The following is a 6,000-nucleotide window of genomic DNA, read 5'->3' as shown; positions in this document are numbered from 1 at the left end:
AAAATTATTCTTAAATTGGTAAGACTAAGAAATAATATTTTATTCCAGTAATGAGTGCTGTTAGATGGGCTTTCATATACTATTTCTGTAGTTTTAGAAATTGGTTCATGTCTAAAAAGCAAGTCACCTTGGAAATACACATCAGCAGGTTTAAAATTGTTCATACATTTTAATCTGGGAATTTAACTTCCACAACTTTTTTTTTTTAACATCTTTATTGGAGTATAATTAGTTTACGTTGTTGTGTTAGTTGCTGCTGTATAACAAAGTGAATCAGCTATACGTATACATATATCCACATATCCCCTCCCTCTTGCGTCTCCCTCCCATCCTCCCTATCCCACCCCTCTAGGTGATCACAAAGCACCGAGCTGATCTCCCTGTGCTATGCGGTTGCTTCCAACTAGCAAGTATTCAGTGGTACGGTCAAAGGTGTGAACAAAAACCACAACTTTATTTGCGATAGGAAGCATTTGGATCAACCAGCTAGGATATTAAAAAAGTAATTAAAAAAATCATGTTCTTGGGACTTCCATTGTAGTGCAGTGGTTAAGAATCTGCCCGCCATGGGAAGATCCCACATGCTGCAGAGCCACTAAGCCCGTGTGCCACAACTACTGAGCCTGTGCACTAGAGTCCGCAAGCCACAACTACTGAGCCCGTGTGCCACAACTACTGAAGGCTGCTCGCCTACAGCCTGTGCTCCACAACAAGAGAAGCCACCACAATGAGAAGCCCACACACCGCAACAAAGAGTAGCCCCCACTCATTACAACTATAGGAAGCCCGCGTGCAGCAACGAAGACCCAACGCGGCCAAAAATAAATAAATAAATATTTTTTAAAAATCATGTTCTCAACAAAAATTTAATAGCATAGGAATATTCTCATTAGGTGAACACAGCTGTATATAAATTGGATTCTAATATGGTCACACATTTGTTTAAAGAAAAGACTATATATCTCTGTAAATTTCATTGACCAAAGTCAGAAAACAAATATTCAAAAATTATAATGGTGGCTAACTCCAAAGGTAGGAGATTGTAAGAAATTTTATTTTTTATACATATCTTTCCAATCTTAATATGGGGATTTCTGTAATAACTGCAGTTATCATCATTCAAATTGTTTTTAATAAGAGAAGTTAATTAAAATTGGGCACAGCCATTATAATGAAAATTCAGCTAGTGAAGGAACAATAAATATTGTCTTGTTCAAAGTTGAATCCATTGTCTTTCTTTTAAGTCTGAAAATAGTTGGTGCTTAATAAATATTTGATGATTGAATGGATGTATGATGGGATCAGGAATTAGCAAAGTGGCTTTAGGAAAAACATTTGGAGGGCCACAAAGATGCCTTCTTTATGTTTTATTTATCATAACAATGGGTGATAATAATATGATAAGAATATATAAAAACTGCTCTGCTAACCATAGTTCTGGTAGCATAGAAGGCAAAACTAGATGGCTGGGTTTATCTTAGTATATTTAGTTTATAGAGTTGTACAATTACAGCTATTAGAACAGAACAAACAAGCAAAAACATTTATCATTGAGATTCCAACAGGGGAAAAAAAAACTTGTTTGAGAATTTCAAACTCCAGCCCTTAACCTCACCACCTTTTTTCAACTGAACTATTATTTTTATGAAGCAAGTTTTGATGACAACTATTGCATTATGAAATACAAGTGGAATACAACTATTACATTATGAAAGAATAGACTTCTATAGTAAGCTATATTTCTATTGTCACAAAATTAATTTCAAAAATAATAATTAGTAATATAGGTGATTAATATGTAATTTACATGTTTATAGGGCATCAGAAAGGTGTTTTTCAGGAAGAAATCAAGTGTCTTCCTTCATTGAATTGAATGGTCAGCCTTCTAGACAAGCTTTTTGGGAGATGGGGCTTTACAAAATGAGATATCTGAAAGGGCAGCCTTCCAGGTGTCTCCTAATAATGAGTGTAGCAGCAACTTCCATGACCTCCTGAACCAAGGTCATTATCTACCTTGATAATATCTTATATACCTGAGGGTACAACTGTGGGATATAATGGCTTCTACTGGGGTGTGGAGACATTGTTTCAGCATTAGAGGGAGGTTAATAGCAATTAAATCAGTGAGGCCAAATCTGATGTCAGGAAACATGATATGTCACTGCTGAAATGCTACAGTAGTCCTCAATAGACAGATACATTCTGACTTGGAGGGATATGGCCAAGAAGTCTGCCTCAGGATTTCCAAATATGCATTGCTTGGGACTGGTCTTTAGAAGTTACCTCTGACTCTTCTCCTATCAAATATGGACTAGCTCTCTGCTGGGAACTGCAGAACAATGACCTTCTGAAGCCTTTTCTAAAAATTAGAACTTAATTTTTTTAGAGCAGCTTAAGATTACAGCAAAATTGACGGGAAGGTACAGAGATTCCCCATATAAGCCCTGCTCCCACACATACATAGCCTCCCCCATTATTAATATCCCCCAGCAGAGTGGTACATTTGTTACAATCGATTAACCTACACTGACATATCATAATCACCAAGAGTCCACAATTTACACTAGGGTTCATTTCAATTCTATGTTTTGGACAAACGTATAATGACATGTATCCATTAATTATGGTATTATACAGAGTACTTTCCATAGAAATCTTATGTTTCATGTATTCATTTCTACCACCCCTCCCCCAACCTCTGGCAATTACTGATCTTTTTAAGTTCTCCACAGTTTAGCCTTTGCTAGAATGTCAATAGTCAGAGTCATACAGTACACAGACTTTTCAGATTGGCTTCTTTCACTTAGTAATAAGCATTTAAGGTCCCTCCATATCTTTTCATGGCATCATAGCTCATTTTATTATTTATTTATTTATTTGTTTGTTTATTTTTGTACGCGGGCCTCTCACCGTTGTGGCCCCTCCCGTCGCGGAGAACAGGCTCCGGACACGCAGGCTCAGCGGCCATGGCTCACGGGCCCAGCCGCTCCGCGGCATGCGGGATCCTCCCTGACTGAGGCACGAACCCGTGTGCCGGGCATCGGCAAGCGGACTCTCAAACACTGCACCACCAGGGAAGCCCTCATTTTATTTTTTTAGTGTTGAATAGTATTTCATTTTCTGTATAGACCATACTTTGTTTATCTGTTCACCTACTGAAGGACATCTTGGTTGCTTCCAACTTTTGGCAGTTGTGAATAAAGCTGCTATAAACATCTGTGTGCCAGTTTTAATGTGGACATACGTTTTCAGATTATTTAGATAAATATCAAGGAACATGATTTCTGAGTCATATGGTAAGAGTGTGTTTAGTTTTGTAAGAAACCACCAAACACTCTTCTGGTGTGGCTGTACCTATGAATGAGAGCCCCTGTTCCACATCCCCACCAGTATTTGGTGGTGGTAGTGTTCTGGATTTTGGCCATTCTAACAGGTGTGTAGTGGTATCTCGGTGTCATTTTAATTTGCATTTGCCTGCCGATATATGATGTGGAGCATCTTTTCACATGCTTATTTGCCATCTGTATGTCTTCTTCGGTCAGGTGTCTGTTAAAGTCTTTGGCTCATTTTAAAATCAGGTTGTGTGTTTTCTTATTGTTGAGTTTTAAGAGTTCTTGGTAAATTTTGGATAATAGTCCTTTATCAGATATGTCTTTTGCAAATCTTTTCTCCCAGGCTGTGGTTTGTCTTATCATTCTCTTTTGTCTTTCACAGAGCAGAAGTTTTTAATTTTAATGAAATCTGGCCTTTTGGTCATTTCTTTCATGGATCATGCCTTTGGTGCTGTATCTAAAAAGTCATTGCCATACTCAAGGTCATCTAGGTTTTCTCCTATGTTATCTTCTAAGAGTTTTATAGTTCTGTGTTTTACATTTAGTTTTGTGATCCATTTTGAGCTAGTTTGTGTGAAGGGTATGAGGTCTGTGTCTAGATTCATTTTTTTTTGCATGATATGATATGCAACGTGCAGTTGTTCCAGTACCATTAGTTGAAAAGACTGTCTTTCTGCCATTGTCCTCCTTTGTCAAAGTTCAGTTGATTATATTTATGTGGGTCTATTTCTGGGCTTTTGTAGTTTTTCTCATATAGATCTTGTACATATTTTGTTAGATTTATGTCTCAGTATTTCATTTTTTTGAGTTCTGTGCAAATGTTTCTAATTTCAAATTCTACTTGTTTGCAATTAACTTTTGTATATTAACCTTGTATCTGCAACCTTGCTCTAATTGCACCTAAAGCCTTTTAAGATGATGGCAGTCCCACATTTCTTGTCTTTTCTTGTCTTCTTGTGGCTTTCTTCCACTGCTCCTTGTATCTCTAGCCTACTAGAAGGCACAATATAATGTGATTTGAATATTCAATTCAGCTGTACAAGATAAAAAAAAATGGGATGATGAAACATAAGAAATGTTGAGCATAGGTAGTAAGCTAATAGCTTATGAGGTATAGGTGTAATTCATAGGCTGTGTTAAGTATAGATATGCGGGACTTCCCTCCCTGGTGGTCCTGTGGTTAAAATTCTGCGCTTCCACTGCAGGGGGCGCAGGTTTCGATCCCTGGTGGGAACTAAGATCCTGCATGCTGTGCAGCCAATAAAAAAAAAAAAGATATGCGTAAGTAGTTTGAGAAACAAAGGCAGAATTCAGAAATTGTGTTAAATATACATAATAAGTAAGTTAATAACCTATAAAATGTACCAAGGTAAAGCGACTAAATGGCACATATGATAGAATAGACAAGTTTTATTTATTCAGTAGAAGGGTAGACTAAGTCATAATCTTGCCACTTCAGGGCTGATCTCTGTGTTGTCCCTAAACTGACCACCTGCTAATAACATCCAGTACGGTCCCGTTTTGGCCCAAAGAACTGTGCCCAAGAAATGCAAATAAAACCTATAGCTCTTCACCAAGTTAATTGGCAAGCTACAGCTTTGGCCAGGCACAACTGCCTCTGTGTCTCTCCCATTAATTCCTGGTACCTTCTGTCTGGGCCACTGGCTTACATCTCAACTCTGGTTCTTATAGCACACCGTCATGGGGAAGGCTGATATGGGCAGAAAGAGCAGGATTTGGATACCATGATCCTGTCACTCTCCCCCTATCTTAAGTATGTTAACTTAGTTTATTGCTTTCTTTCCCCTTGCTTATCACTGTGTGTTTTTAATTTTTTTAGTAAATTGTGTGAATGGAGCATTTTAATTTGGTCTGTGAGCCCTCTGGGTTAGCTTGCTTGGTAATGTGTTCAAGGTAATTTTCCACTTGGCAGTACTCTTCACTTTGAACTTCAGTAATCCTCCCTCACAGTTTGAGATTTTAAGCGAATGCTTAAAATCCCTATCTGGTTGAGGGACTGATAACAAGCTGTGAAAGGAGTGTTAAATTATGGTGATTCTATGATAATCTTAAGGACCTTGTCCACAATGAAGGAATTATGAGAACCTGTCTCTCACCTCTAGAATGGGCCCTTCCTAAGTAAACCCAGGAAAACTGAGCAAATCCCAGTTTATCTGGGAAGAAGCGTAGGAGGGTGTGTGTCAGCTCCTGTCCTACTTAATTCTCTCCTTTTCAAAGCTGAGGTTGGAGGTACTTATTGGCTAGAATAGTGACCTTCAAATAGTTTTGCTTATATATTCCCATGCACAATTTTAAGTTGACATTTAAAATTTCTCATTATAAGCTTAAATAGTTGGAAAAGATATAATTTCTGGTATATTATGAATGCTGACATTTTGAAATAAAACCGTTACATCAGTCTTTTAAACATATCTAATAAAATGTAAATTCCATACGATTTTTAAGAAACATTTTCTTGTGAACATTTTCAAACACAAAAGGAAAAATAATAAAACAAACTCCCACATACTTTTTTTTTTTTTTTTTTTTTTTTTGCGGTACGCAGGCCTCTAGCTGTTGTGGCCTCTCCCGTTGCGGAGCACAGGCTCCAGACACGCAGGCTCAGCGGCCATGGCTCACGGGCCCAGCTGTGCCGCGGCATGTGGGA

Source organism: Neophocaena asiaeorientalis, unplaced genomic scaffold (assembly GCF_003031525.2).
Source record: "Neophocaena asiaeorientalis asiaeorientalis breed wild unplaced genomic scaffold, Neophocaena_asiaeorientalis_V1.1 scaffold196, whole genome shotgun sequence".
Classification (NCBI taxonomy): Eukaryota; Metazoa; Chordata; class Mammalia; order Artiodactyla; family Phocoenidae; genus Neophocaena; species Neophocaena asiaeorientalis.
This window is presented reverse-complemented; position numbering follows the sequence as displayed.